Raw genomic sequence first — 14,947 nt, forward strand, 5'->3', positions numbered from 1 at the left:
GCCCCCTATAAAGAGTGTGGGAACAATGGTTGATAAGAGGGCAAGTAGTTCCTGTAGGCAGACATTGAGTTGTGAGAGGTGGTGGTCATGGTGGTGGCGGTGGTGGTGGGTTTGGTTTGTTTTTAAGGTGGGAAAGGCGTCAGTATATACACAAGAAAAGGAGTCAGTAGTACAGACTGAAAAGTTGGAGGAAGAAGAAAGGAAAAAGAAGAGGAGACAGAGAAGGACAAAAGATTAGAGAATATTCCTGAGGGTTTGAACGGCACGGGATCCAGAGCCCCAGGGAATAGATTCACTTGGGAAAGAAAGGCAAAGTGTCTATGGAGGGCAAAAAATAATAATGGGGGTGAGTGGTGGATGTGGCTATGTTCTCAGAAACATGCTTACATTTTGGAGGAAGGGACTTGGAGGTAGGAACTGAAGTATTCCATGTCCTTGCTCTTTCTTTATCTTCTGTATGAAGTGGGAGAGGGGGTCATTCGCTCAGGACAAATATTGAAATTCTTGCCTAGTCATAAAAAGCTTGCTTTGATTTATATAGTTCCTTCCCTGCAGACACTTCAAAGTCCTTTACTAACTGCTACTCTCAAGCAACCTATTCTGGTATTTTGATAGACCCTTTCATTGTGGTATTAATTTCTTTCCAACTAATTATTTCTTTATATCAAAGAAAAACTTTGGAAACTTGAAATATTTCTGCAAAGATTTAACCATTATCAGAAATAGATTTTCTTTCTATAGCATTTTATAGGGCAATCGTTTCAGAACACATCGAACTCAGAATCAGAACATGATGTCTGGAAGTACAAGCCTGCTGAGGCAAGCCCCTTGCGATGCTAGTTACCCTGGGAAAGAATATTCTGTTTGACGGTATAGCTCTGGGTAGGGATCCTTCTGAAAATTTTGCTCCCAAATTGCAATGGTTTCTGTTTCTTCTCTGCAGAAGCATAATATCTTAGCCCAAATGGAAACTCATCCACTATGGTTTAATATGTGCAACTAAGTAAAAATCCCAATCTACCCTGGGCCACCCTGGCAAGTTTTCACAGAGACTTTATTATTCTTATTAATATTATCCAATGGAGGCAACATCTTTCAAAAAGCTCAGAAATATCTGCCAGTGACCAAGATATTTAAAACTCATTCATTCGGCCTCCCAAAGTCTTAACTATGCTATTTTTGTTTAATATTTCATTTATTTATTCATGAGAGACACACAGTGAGAGAGGCAGAGACAGAGGGAGAAGCAGGCTCCATGCAGGGAGCCCGATGCAGGACTTGATCCTGGGACCATGGATCATGCCCTGAGCTGAAGGCAGACGCTCAACTGCTGAGCCACAGACATCCCTTAACTGTGCTATTTTATAGGCTGATCACCTTTTAGCTTCCATAGAGTTTATCCATTTTGCTGTTTTTATCACTCTCTCCACCAGAATGTATGTTCTATGAGAATAGGGATTAAGGTCTGTGTTCTCGACATCTAGAATCATTCCTGGCTATCATAGGTACTCAGCGAATATTTGCTCAAGGAATAAATAAAAATACACATGGAGCATTTCCCATTTCAGGGTGTCACGTCAATTTGCATATAGAAATACCAGATACTTTTCCACTCTGATCTCACTTCTCTTTGCTGAAATCTATGACAACCAGCCTTTTAAAAAACTTTGTGTTCAGGTGTCCAGCTAAGAGGGAGTTTCCCCAGCTGACTTGCCCACTTCCAAATCACAAACGGTAGAGGAGAGGTTCTACTTGGAAAGGTGCTAGGGCTTTTACATTTAAACTATTTTCTTTTTCCTGAAAGTAACTTTACGAGGTCATTATTATTTCCATCCTGTAAAGGTAGAAACTGAAGATCCAAAAAAGTTAAGTGGCCCAAAGTTATAAAGCCAAAAAGCAAAAAGTATGAATTTGAGCACAAACTTATTTCCCAACTGGAGCTCTTCCTGAAACTGAGAATTATTCAATGACGCATATTGTGTTGAGAAAGAAATAAATAGAACAAAACAAGATGTGTTTCACCTTTGAGAAAAAAGGGGGGGGGCGGGGACTTGTGCCTGCAGTTTTCATCAGTAATTCCAACATGGAAAACAAATCTATTTTCAATTTGGCAAAGCATCTAACTCTCTTAGAGGATTCATATCTTGGCTTGGATCTGAGAAACCATATAAATGTAATTCAAAAATTATGAGCAATTGAGAAATAATTTCTAGATACAAAAAAGGCTTAGGCAACTTTCCATTTCTCCTCAAAACGACGAAGGTCACCTCTATTTGTTCAGGGCTAAATTTCAAAATGTATTATCCCTTTGATTTTACCTTCTCAATGTGATTCATACTGTTTCATCACCACTGCTCTGAGGAGGTGGAGGATGGGAGTGGGTAGCTAATTTAAGTCCTTGTCCATTCTTTTACTCTTTTTTTTTTCTTTTCGGCCTTTATTTATTAACCACCAAAACATCTGGCCAACTCACTAAATATCCAGATGTTTTGATATAATTTGTATTACCTTTTTTTTTTTTTTTAATACTGAATGTGTTGGTTTTATGGGTAAATATAGCCTGAGTGAAAGTGCGTGAAGGTTACCAGCTGATGGAAAATGGAACCAACTGGTAATCAACAATCAACATCTGCTCCTCGTTTCTCTATTGCATCCTGGCTCAATCAAAAATAATGTGCCTAATATTTGAAGAAATTCCTAGAGAAGTAAAAAGTCACTTGACAATCTTTACCTTATCAGTATCACAACCATAAAGAAGCTTGACATGGCCAGAGGCAAATACCAGATCTGTATCAGGGAAATGGCCCGAATAGACTCAAACATTGCACCATGGGGATCAAATTAAGTTAAGAATTTAGATCCAAAATCTTCAATACCATTTGTCAGACCCTCTCCACGATTTAAGTTTCCCTCCCAGCTTAGCCCGGCAGTTTCATGATAAACTTCATTGATATGTTGGTAAAATGCCATTCTAAAGGAACCATAAATGCTTCTCACTCCTCTTGGACTGAAAATCAAATCCTTCAGAAGCCATGTTGTAATGACAGTCTAGGCCTATGTTCTATGGTGACGTTAAATCCTTGATCATATAGCCCAGACCACTCAGACAATATGGTAGCTGAATTGGTAGTATGGAGGTGTAGACTAAATCATACGTCATGCCCCTCCAATACAGTCTAAAAGTGCAAATTGATCAAAATATGTGTGACCATTCCTATCAAGTTCAAGGTAAGTGATTTCTGGTTGATGGATCCAAGCCAAAACTCATTTCCTATATGTGCAATGTTATCATTGTAGTTCTGTTCTTTGAAACACATTTAATAGCACAAATACACCAAACTTGATTACAAAGAGTCAAGAAGAGAAAATGTAAATATATAATTTTATAACTATATGTTAATAATGTAGAACAAAGAACTTTTATTCATCTATGTACTTTTTGGTAAACCTTGTTAGTTATAGCAAACAAGTAGAAAAGCCTAAAAAATCATATATTTGTAGCTTGGATTACCATAATTTCATACACTTGAGTATCTACCATCCAGGTCAAGAAGCAGAATATTACCAGCCCCTCAGAAGACCCCATGCTGGGGTGCCTGGGTGACTCAGTAGGTGAAGCATCTGCATTTGACTCAGGTCATCATCCCAGGGCCCTGGAATTAAGCCCCACCTAGGATTCCCACCTCAGTGGGGAGTGTCTGCTTCTCCCTCTCCCTTTGCCTCTGCCCCTTCCTCCCACTCATGTTCCCTCTCTCTTAAATAAATAGAATATTAAAAAAAAAAGACACTATCCCCTTATGCAGATGGTATATTTCTGCATTTGTTCAGTTCTTATTTAATTTTTCTCAATAAAGTTTTATGGTTTCTGTGAAAAGGCCTTGCACATTTCTTCATAAATATTACTAAGTGTTGGTTTTTAATGCTAAAAATGATATCATTTTACAAATTTAATTTTCTACTTATTGTTGATCTATGAAAAACAGTTTGTAATAGTGAATTTAATTAAGACCTTTGATAAATTCATTATTGATTCCAATACTTTATCTGTAGATCCTCTTGGACTTTCTACATAGCAGTCTTGATACCTTGTTGAAAATAACTTTTTTGTTTTTTTTTTTTTCTTTTTCAGTTCTTATACCTTTTCTCTTCCTTGTCTTAGTTCTCTGGCTAGAATCTTTAGGAACAGATTGAATAGAAGTGCTAATAGTGGACATCCTTGCCTCTTTCTTGATTTCTGGGGAAAAGCTTTTATTATTTTAAGTAAGATGTTCGCTCCGGGACTTTTTTATATGTTATTGGCATCATGGTTATATGTCTTGGTGTAGACTGGTCTCTTTAAAAAAAATGTAGAAATACTCCTCTTTCTATTCTTGAGGGGGAGTCATATGTAAGAGGGATCACTTTTCTGTTGATGTTGGAAGATTTCACTAGTGAAGTTGTCTGGGTGGGAAGTTTTTGTTTTGAGAAGGTTTTTCTTAACAATTTGTTTTCCTTTTTGTGTCAATTTTGATAGGTTGTATTCTTCTAAAGATATGTCCAACTAAATTGTCAAACACATCAGCATACAGTTGTTCATTTTATCCTTTTATGATGGTTTTGTTATCTATAGAATAGGTAGTTTTGTCTTGATATTGGTTATTTGTGTCTTCTTTATTCTTTTATCTATACTTCGATTGGGATTTGTTATATTTTGCTCTTCGTTCCAAAGAACCAAACTTTGACTTGCTGATTCTATTTTGTTTTTTTTCTTTTCTTTTTAAAATATCCCCTTATCTTTTTTATTTTGAGTTTCTCTAACTTCTGGAGATCAATGACTAAACTGCTTCTAGCCTTTCTTCTTTTCTAATATTAAGCCAGAGATTTCCCTTTAAGCATGTACTAGTTGCATGCTACAAGTGTTGTCATGTAATAATCATTTATCATTTGGTTTAAAATATTTTCTAATTTCTAATTTGATTCCTTAGTTTATCAATGCACTGCTTAGAGGTTATTGCATAGCTTTCAAGTATATAGAGATTTTCTAATTTGTTATTGTTATTTTACGGTGGTCAGAAAACGTAATTTGTATGACAATACATAATAATTTATTGAGATTGCTTTATGTCTCAAGAAATAGTCAATTTTGGTAAATCCTCCACATAAACTTAAGAAGGAAGTGTATTTTTCAGTCACCAGGATCAGTGCTATAGACATGCTGTGAGGTCAAGTCTGTTAATCACATTGTACAGATTTCCTATACCTTAGAGCCTTTTATATGTATATTCTATCGTTAACTGAGAAAGAAGTGTTAAAAGTTTTTAAAATCTCCCACTACTTCAAATTTGAAAATTTTCCAATTTTTCTATTTCCATTTTTAGTTCCATCAATTCTTGCTTTATGTATTAGATATATTAATATTGTTATTATTTATATTTAACTATATTAAATTTAGATATTAAATATATTTTATACAGTAATATATATTGTTATAGGTAGATACAAATGTAAAATTTTATATCTACTGCACCCATCTTTATCTTTTTGTTTTTAAAGCCTGGCCAACTCTTTTATTTTATTTATTTGTTCACAAGAGACGTACAGAGAGAGAGAGAGAGAGAGAGGCAGAGACACAGGCAGAGGGAGAAGCAGGCTCCATGCAGGGAGCCTGACGTGGGATTTGATCCCGGGTCTCCAGGATCACAACGTGGGCTGAAGGCGGCGCTAAACCGCTGAGCCACCTGGGCTGCCTCATCTTTACCTTTAGTAAGAATTCTTGCCCCAGAGCTCATTACATCTGTTAATAAAGTAGTTACTCTAATTTTTTCTTGCTTGGAGTTTGTAGGGTTTTTTTAGATTTTATTTATTTATTCATGAGAAACACAGAGAAAGAGATGCAGAGATATAAGCAGTGAGAGAAGCAGGCTCCATGCAGGGAGCCCGGTGTGGGACTCCATCCCCGGACTCCAGGATCACACCCTGGGCTGTAGGCAGGCGCTCAACTGCTGAGCCACCCAGGGATCCCTGGAGTTTGTAGTTTATCTTCCTCTGTCCTTTTACCTTCAACCTCTCAGGTCCTTATACTTGAGATGGATCACTTGTAAGTAGAATATAATTTTTGTTTATCCCACCTGAATAGTTCTGTCTTTTAATTGAAGCAGGTAGTCCATTTACACTTAATGTAATTACTAGGTTTGTTTGTTTGTTTTATCCCACCTTTCTCTGTTTTTATTTTCTTCTTTCTCACGTACTTTTGGATTGATTCTTTTTAATATATCTATTCCCTACCACCTCACTGTTCTACTCCTTATGTGGTGGTTATCTAGAGATTAGAACTTCCCGGGATTCATGGGTGGCTCAGCGGTTTAGCACCTGCTTTCGGCCCACCCAGGGCTGATCCTGGAGTCCCGGGATCAAGTCCTACCTCGGGCTCCCTGCATGGAGCCTGCTTCTCCCTCTGCCTCTCTCTGTCTCTCATGAATAAATAAATAAAATCTTTAAAAAACAGAAACAAAAACAAAACTTCCCTCCTTGACTAAAGCAAAGCCAGCACATTTCCCACTTCCTGGACAAGTGTTTTAGGATTCTTTAACATCTCTTACCCCATTTCATCTTATATCCTACTGTTTTCAAATTCTCCATATATTTTAAACCATAAAACATTATAATTGTTGATTTTTGCTATCAATAGTCATTTAGTTTATGTACATGTTTACCATTTTTATTGCTTTTTGTTACTTCCTGAGTCTCTGAGCTGCCACATGAAATCATTTCCATCACCCCAGGATTGCTTCCTTCTGTATTTACTTTATTATGGATAAATTTGAGTTTATTTTATGGATTTCTTTTATTTGGTGATGAATTCCCTCACTTTTTAATTTATCTGGAAGTATATTATTACCTTAATTTTTGAGCCCTTTTCACTGGATATTTTTTCTTAGCACTTTGAAAATACAATTATTTTCTTGAGTAAACAACTGATTGAATAAAAGAAATATTGAATGAATGAACCAATAAATAAAATAGTGAAGGGATGAGATTATATAGATGAAAATGAGTACTCCCATTTGACTGGAGTATAGGGAATTCAGAAGAGGGAAGAGAAACAAAACATGGAGATATGCACCCACATGGAAGAACAAGGTTTTATATTCAGTGCATTCTCATCAATAAATATTCACTCATTTACTAAATAATTCATACTTGTGATTAGAATCTTAGTATACTAAATTTTGTCAATACAAAATGTGCAAATTGTGTTTAATTGTTCTTGGGGAGTTTATAATCTAGTAGAGAGGTATATATTTGCTTTTTTCTTTATTTATATTTGTTGTCTAAAGGTAACTTCATGCTTCTCAGAATCATTCTTAAGGACCAACTACACTAAAAAAAAAAAAAAAAAAAGGACCAACTACACTTTAATGCCTTTTTGTTTGTTTAGAGATTTTATTTATTTGAGAGAGAGAGAGAGAGTGTGTGTGTGTGTGTGTGTGTGTGTGTGTGTACAAGCAGAGGGGGAGGGGCGGAGGGAGAGGGGGAAGCCCACTGAGCAGGGAGCCTGATGCAATGTGGGGGTTCCTGGGGCTCAATCCCAGGACCCTGGGATCATGATCTGAGGGGAAGGCAGATGTTTAACTGACTGAGTCACCCAGTACCCCCACTTTAATGACTTCTGAAGAAAAGTCATCATCTATGTTCATATAGACCCACACAGCAAATTTGCAGACTAAAGCAGAATGAATATTCACTGAACTGTGGAAGAAAAAAGGGAAGAAATCCAGTACTTAGTTTACATGAAAAAGTCTGATACTTGGAAAAACAATAATAATTTTTAAAAGCATGAAATAAGTAAAACCAGAGAATGAAATGAAACACTTTTTAGAAATGAAAAAAAATGCTTTTATTTACTTTTCATTTTACTATACTTTTATTGAGAGTAATAGTTTTTACAACAGCTTATCTTTGGATAAAGGTAAGACAATATGGAAAAAGCTAGAGTATTTGTGCTAAGAATATCAGTAGCTAACTCATGCTTGCTCAGATAAACATTGAATTGGGCTAAATGGAAGGGAGCTGGTGAGAAAAACACTCCTAGAGAGAATGCCTTTCTAGGAGAGAAGCATGCTCTAGACCGAGTAGAAGAAGGAGAGATTTCCAAATAGAGTGTTTCTTCCATCTTACTGCCTGCCTTTCCGAGACTCGGTTCCATGGAGGACTTGCTGCTAAGAGCAATAATGAGCAATCTCAACTGTTTCCTCCATTCTCCTGTGTTTTATCTCCAGGTCCTTGTCTCGGCTCTTGGCTCTCTATGTATCTCCAGCCACTTGACCCTATATTCTAGCCTTCCCAAAACCAGTCCAGGCTCTTGCTTCTTTGAGTCTCATTTGCAGGCAGTGCTCCAGCACTGATTCTTGGTATTTTTTCTTGAACATGATTTGGTCCTTGTTTCCTGGCTCCGTGCACTGTGGCTCCAACTACAGATACATGCCTGCTTTCCCTCCCATCCATATATGGGTCATGGGAATATGGGTTGGAAGGTGGAGATATGTGCATGCAAAAGACTTTTAATAAATCTCTAGCTCGGATATGGGAAAATGAACACTGGTTCATCTTTCGCTTATTTTTTTTTCAGGTCTATGAAATTAACATTCTATTTCTGGGCCCTGCTATCAAAAAGCACATATGTTAGGCTGTTATAATTTAATCATCAAAGATATAAAAACATTGAGTACAAAAAGTTCAGTGAAAGAAAAAAGGCTTGGGTGATGGAGGCGTATATTTTTTATAAGTAAAAAATCATATGGAGGAGATAGAACAATCTTTAAAATTAACCATCATTGTTCTCTTGTACCCTATATTTGGGCTTTAGTGAGCTCCTTCAAAAATGAAGGTAAAAATCTATAAGTCCTACATCATGTTGTTAATAGTCTGGATTCATCTGTTTCCTCTTCTCCATGGTTTTACTGCTCTCCCCAGGCCCATAAATTACATGGTAGTAATAGGCCCTTCCAGAAGAAAGGAACTAAATGAGATAATTGACATCTCCTCCAATCCTAAGGCACTTGGGTTCCATTATTCTTTTCTTTAATGGACCTTTCTCCCAAACTCTCTCCCCCTAACATAAATCATATGCTATATGCATTTCTAATTAGCTATAGGAGGTCAACTTCATATTTAAATGAGAGCAAGCAGCAAAAGAGCTGATTCCTAGACTGTCACTTAGAGCAGAGCTCTGGCAGTCATTTAACAGCTTGCTGTGTCCACCAGCCTCATGTCAGATGTGCTTTTGTTCAATGCATGTGTTGGAAAGGTGGCTCCGCTGATAGTTCTTGATTATCTCACCAAGCACTAGGGCAATAGCACACACAAATGGATTATTCCTTACCGAAAATTCCAGTCAATTATGTTTGGTGCTGCAGCCCAGTGATAGCCATTCTCCAAGTGGCTTGCTAATTCCACATAGACTATTTCAAAGCTCAGTTTTCTCTTCTGAGTATCTTATACTCTAGGGGGAAAAGAAACCACTCCTCTATGATAATTAATGTAATGTGACTTGACTTGTGCCTGAGTTTAGGAAGGTAAATATCTCTAACCTGAGATCATTCATATATTAGATGGTTCTGTCCATTATAGCAAATTATAGCTGTTGGCCAAGCAGCAGTTTGGTTATGTAGAATATTGTTAAACTCAATAGTTTCTGCACCACAGAAACCCCTTAGGATACTCAAGGGCAGCTGAGTCAGGTAGACAATCCCTTTATAATCACTTACTCATAAGTTCATATCAATGTAATGGTCCAAATGATAATGGTTTACAGCCTGATATATCATTCATTGCTAAACCACATATGTTCACTGCCTGAGATCTCAGGCTAACATATGTCACCATAAAATACTGGAACTACTCAAAGCACAAGTCACAAAATCACAAAAGTAATACATACTTAAAATCATAAGATTTCACATAAAGTTTTCCCTTAGAGTTTGTCCTGAAAAATGGGGAATTCTGGTAGCATTAGGCAGAATGGTCTTCCTCAGTTAAAGGAGAAAAGACACCACCTCCTTCAGGCAAGCCTGGGCTCTCGGGTCACATGTCTGGCTTCTCTGACACTTGAGGTGTCAGAGAATCACACAAGTGATTCCCACAACTCCCTTCCCACAACTCCCTTCATAAAGTCCAGTTACTAAGTATGACCTTGGCTGAATAGAATCAGAGGTCCTGAAAGCATTTAGGAATAGACAGAGGGCCATTATATCTAAAACTAGGAATACTTGAACTCTGTCTCAGACTCTACCGATAGGATCTGGCATATTGTGACTGGTTCCTTTCATGGAATTACAGAATCATAGAGATCATTTAAATCTCCTTATGCCCTTTGTTGGATGCAACAACCAACTTTTCCTTATGTTTAACATTGCTTTCATTCTCTGCTGTTGAATTAGGTTCTGTGACACTTCTTTTTCTTGTTATTTATGCATGCTTGTCTTGCCACCTTCAACATAAATGCAAACCCAGCAGAGAAGGGGACGTATCACATAGCTCCTTTGTAATTCCCATATTACTGAGTACATATTAAATGTTCACTAGTTATTGAATGGGTTGAATTTGAGACAAGTTACTATTCCCTATTCAATGTCTCAATGTATTCACTCACAAAAGAGAATGCTCTTTTCAGCCTCCTGAGTAACAGTTTATCTCATTGAACCTGTGAGGAACACAGTGAGAGATCACTTTATAGAAATTGCTTCTTTACTGAGAGCTGCTTCATACATGTAATGCATTGTATTAAAGATATAATCCTGGTACATTTCAGTAAGAAGCTCTGTCTAAATGCTACAGAATGCTCTGCTGGTTAGAATGAATCTTGAATATGAAGGGAAAATGTGATTTTTGTGTTCATTTTGAAAAACAGTTGATCAGTCTGGAGGAATAAATTGTAATAACAAGGGAAAGTGCCTCTCTAGATGTGTTGAAGACTTTAGTGTAGGTTGTAAGAAGCTTTTTTTGATGGTGGTGCTTTTTGAGGGAGAGAATAAGTGAATGATATAATAGAGTCACCAAAATTTGGTGAAGTGGGTCTTTTATAGACCTAACCTTTCCAGGCCTTAAATCTTTTTTCTGCATCTTAATTTGAATGGTGACTTCAGTGTGGGGATTTTAATATTTTTTCTGTATTTCAAAGTGTAGGTCAAGAACTGAGGCCTGAGTGGGAAATCTCAGCTCATGGAGGAGTTCTTTCCAAATAAGCTATACAGTTACCTCTGCTATTATGGTCAAGTCCATTTGGAAGTCTGTAAAAGGCATCAGTTACCACTGCGGAAAGCTGACTTACTGAGCCAGGAGCCAATTCAAAATGTTTCCCCTGTGTTAACTAAAGCTATTTTTCTTCATTTCATTCAGAGCATGTGGCTTTCACTAAATTAATAAGTCAAAGTTGATTTCATCTGTTAACAAGATTGTAGTAGCTAGAGCTTGGGGAGGAAATGGAGAAAGGATGCATTTCTTCTGCTCTCATCACAGGAGAGCACAGTTATCAGCCCACTGCTCAAAGGTACCACTTCTCAGGGAATGTTTATTTCTGCCTAAGTCACTCTCCTACTTTCTGAAAGTGAGCAAAAGATCAGCTCAAAGCACAGTGCTCCTAGTCCTTAAGAGTCAGTGTTGAATCTGTTCTGTTCAGTAAATATTAACCATTTAACTTATATCCCAGAACTCACTTCTAAATTGCCTCGAAGAGGACCAAACTCCTGAGTGGCCAGTGACACAGCTTTAGGAAGCACAAACTTGGTCAGGCCAATCAAGAACTCTTCTCTAACAAAAATCAGCTGGGGAGAACCAGACAGAAAAAGCCATGGGTATCATAGCTGCATTCAGATGATGCACTATACTAGAGAACGAGGACTATAAGAGCTAAGTTGCATAGCTACTACATGACTACACCATGAGAAATTGATGCACAAAAGGGGTATTTTCTAAATAGCAACACCAACTGAAAATTGCATAATGACTGTTGTTTCGGGGTGTTGGTTCTGGATCCAGCACAGCATAATGTCAGGATGATGGAGTAAGAGCAGCCGTCATTAGTTTAGCAGTTAATCCTAAATTAGATGAGACAGAGACTTTGGAATACAGGAATATAGGAATTTAATGTGGGTTTGGTAAATCCGCAGCTTGAACTAGGAGCATTACAGCAAGCAGAGAGAGCAATGCATGACTATAAGACAAAACATCTACATGGATTAATGGCAAGAGAAGAACAAGAGGTTATAGTTGCAAAGAACGGATTCTCCATCGGTGGTGTAAGAAGGCTGAGCAAATTTCACAGTGGGAACTAAGAAACACTGCATCAGAATGAGACCAGAATTCAAACATGCAGAACTCTGGGCCCAGGAGAAAATGAGCTGTAGAGATTGTAAGCAGTGTAGCACCTATCTACAGGCATGATTTTAAAACCTGGTTGAAGTTTTGGCAGGATTCGATCTTCAAAAGAAAGACCTCATGAAAACAACAGGCATTAATTAATTATAGGGTACCTTTTCCATCTCTACTGAGGTGAGAAGAAAGGAATAAAGACTTAGGCTGTGTGAAGGTTTGGATAGCACCTACTTAGAATGTTACCGAGGACTTTCCACTATAGATCCTTCTCTGAACTTTTTTTCTTAATTCAGTCCTTGCAAACTGAGAGGTGATTCTGGTGAGAACTATAAGACTGCCTATGGTGGTTTCTCATGACCCTTTCTAAACCAGTATTTGGATAGACTTCAGGACCTTTAACTCTCAAGGTGTCTCTATTATGCAGGGATCATTAGTTCCTGGTGGCAGATGGGGATAACGAGTCTCAGATAGCTGAAGTTTGTTATCTGGCCTTGAACCCAAGTTTGCTGATTACAGTTCTCATGCATTTGCAGCTGTGTCATGTTGCCCAAAATATGTGGAAATATATATGTCTCTTTCCCTTTTTATAAGTGCCTGTAAAGAATAAATAAATTGTGATGTATGTCAAGAGAGACACTGCTCCCATGGGCTTCTCTCTCTAAGGCAGGGTTTGAGACAGCAGAACAAGTGGATAGCCCTCTGATTTAGGAGAAGTGGCAGGTGGAATGTGGACTTCAGGGGGAATATTCTAGTTCATTTCTATTTGCTTGTTTGTTCTTCAGCACAATCTTTTCCTGGACCAATCATATTCTCTATTTATGGAGACAATCCAGGAGCAAGGTACCTAGTGCCTGCATTTTCCTGAGGGTTGTCTTCACCTTCTCAGTTGGTGCTGTTGTTTTTCTTTGTTTTTCTTCATGTCTAAAATTTAGTTAGCCAAATTTTGCCTTACTTTGTGGCACAGAGATGCTAAGTTTGGCCTGCAAATCACATGGTTGGGCAAAATGTCACCATGTTCTATTCATTCACTTAGAGTTGATTTGAAGATACTCTAACAGGTTTTAAATGTTAGATTAATAAAATTAATGCAAATAAATAGAAGTATTTTATGTAGAATTCTAAGCTATTATCTACTTTGGAGAAAAAATAAGTTAAAGAGGAAGTTTTCAGTTTTGGCAGAGAGAGAAGAACAACTGCAAATATAGTCTCATCACACTTTTGGAGAGATTGTACGGAGGTCATTTCCCAATCTGCAATACATAGGGGAGTTAATTTCCACCCACAGCTTTCCTTTCTAATACATATATTGTGAATATTCTAAATTAAAAATAGGCTCCTCTCTTAAAACTATATCTTGCATCATTCCTACTGATATAGAATCTCTATTGGATACTTATGTTTTTCTGTGAGCTGTCTTCCTATTTTATTTTTAGGATTTTGTTTCTTAATAATACGAATACCACTTGAGCAATGCCATAGTTCATTTGCTGGGAGGAAGCTGGTTCAATAACACCATCATATATTTATGTGGTTTTGTGGGGAAGTAAAGATCGATACAGGTCTTTCCAACCATGTGACTAGAATGATGGTTTTCGTTTCCTGTGCTATCATTTATTAAATACCTCTTTGTGAATAACACTGTCCTCAGCCTTGAGCATGATTGAATAACAGGACTGCGTATGGGCCTCAGGTTAGTGATATCATCATGAAACTTTGGATTTTATTAAAATGTGTTTAAAATTATAGAAGATATGCCCATGAAAAACATTTTATCAGTTACTATCACGTTTCAAGATAACACTGAAGCACAAATGCAATGTAATAAGTATCTTTATATCCTTTGGAAAGGTACCAAATGTAATTAGAAACATTCAAGCTTTTCCAAAGTCATAGTGAAAAGGCACCCAGGCAGAGAAATGCTAAATGAACAAGACTGGGCTGAAGTATACCTCACTTCATTGGGTGAACCATCTTGCAGACTGTGTACATTAGATTCATTTGGTGGAGTATTTCTCCAACAAGTGTAAGGGAGAGAACAGCATTTCACCGAATGTTGGAGAAGGAATAGCAAGGGGGTACATCTTTGGTGTGAAGTTTAAAAGGCCATACATACAAAGCGTGACCTTGCGTAAATCACCAGACTGACTCTGTCAGCATTCAAGAACTAGACAGAGAAATTCCAGAACTGAAGCATTTCCTGAATTGGCTCTGGGTTCTGTCCCATGGGTAAATGCGAGAGTTTGGCATGGGAAAATAGACGTGTATGAAGCTAGCTCCCATCAGGTGCTACAGTTTCTTCCAGCAACATGGCTTCTCCTGGGCAGGTGCACTCTGTGCATAGCCTCATATCCTGCTCCTGGAAGAAAGAAAAGAGATTCTGATATTGTCCTTGCTGGGATGGTGAAGATGGATGAACATCTTGGAAGCCATTCAACAAATGGTAGCCTGATGTCTTGAATGGTTCACTTCCTCTCCTGCAGCTATGCGGTTTAGAAGTTTCGTGAAGTCCTTAACAAAACATCACACATGATCAGACCTCTAAGTCAGAAGTCACTTGCTTGGCTGTGTTTACACACTGGATTGGTGCTGGGGGAGG

The sequence above is a fragment of the Canis lupus genome, chromosome 4 (assembly GCF_003254725.2).
Source record: "Canis lupus dingo isolate Sandy chromosome 4, ASM325472v2, whole genome shotgun sequence".
In the NCBI taxonomy this organism is placed as follows: domain Eukaryota; kingdom Metazoa; phylum Chordata; class Mammalia; order Carnivora; family Canidae; genus Canis; species Canis lupus.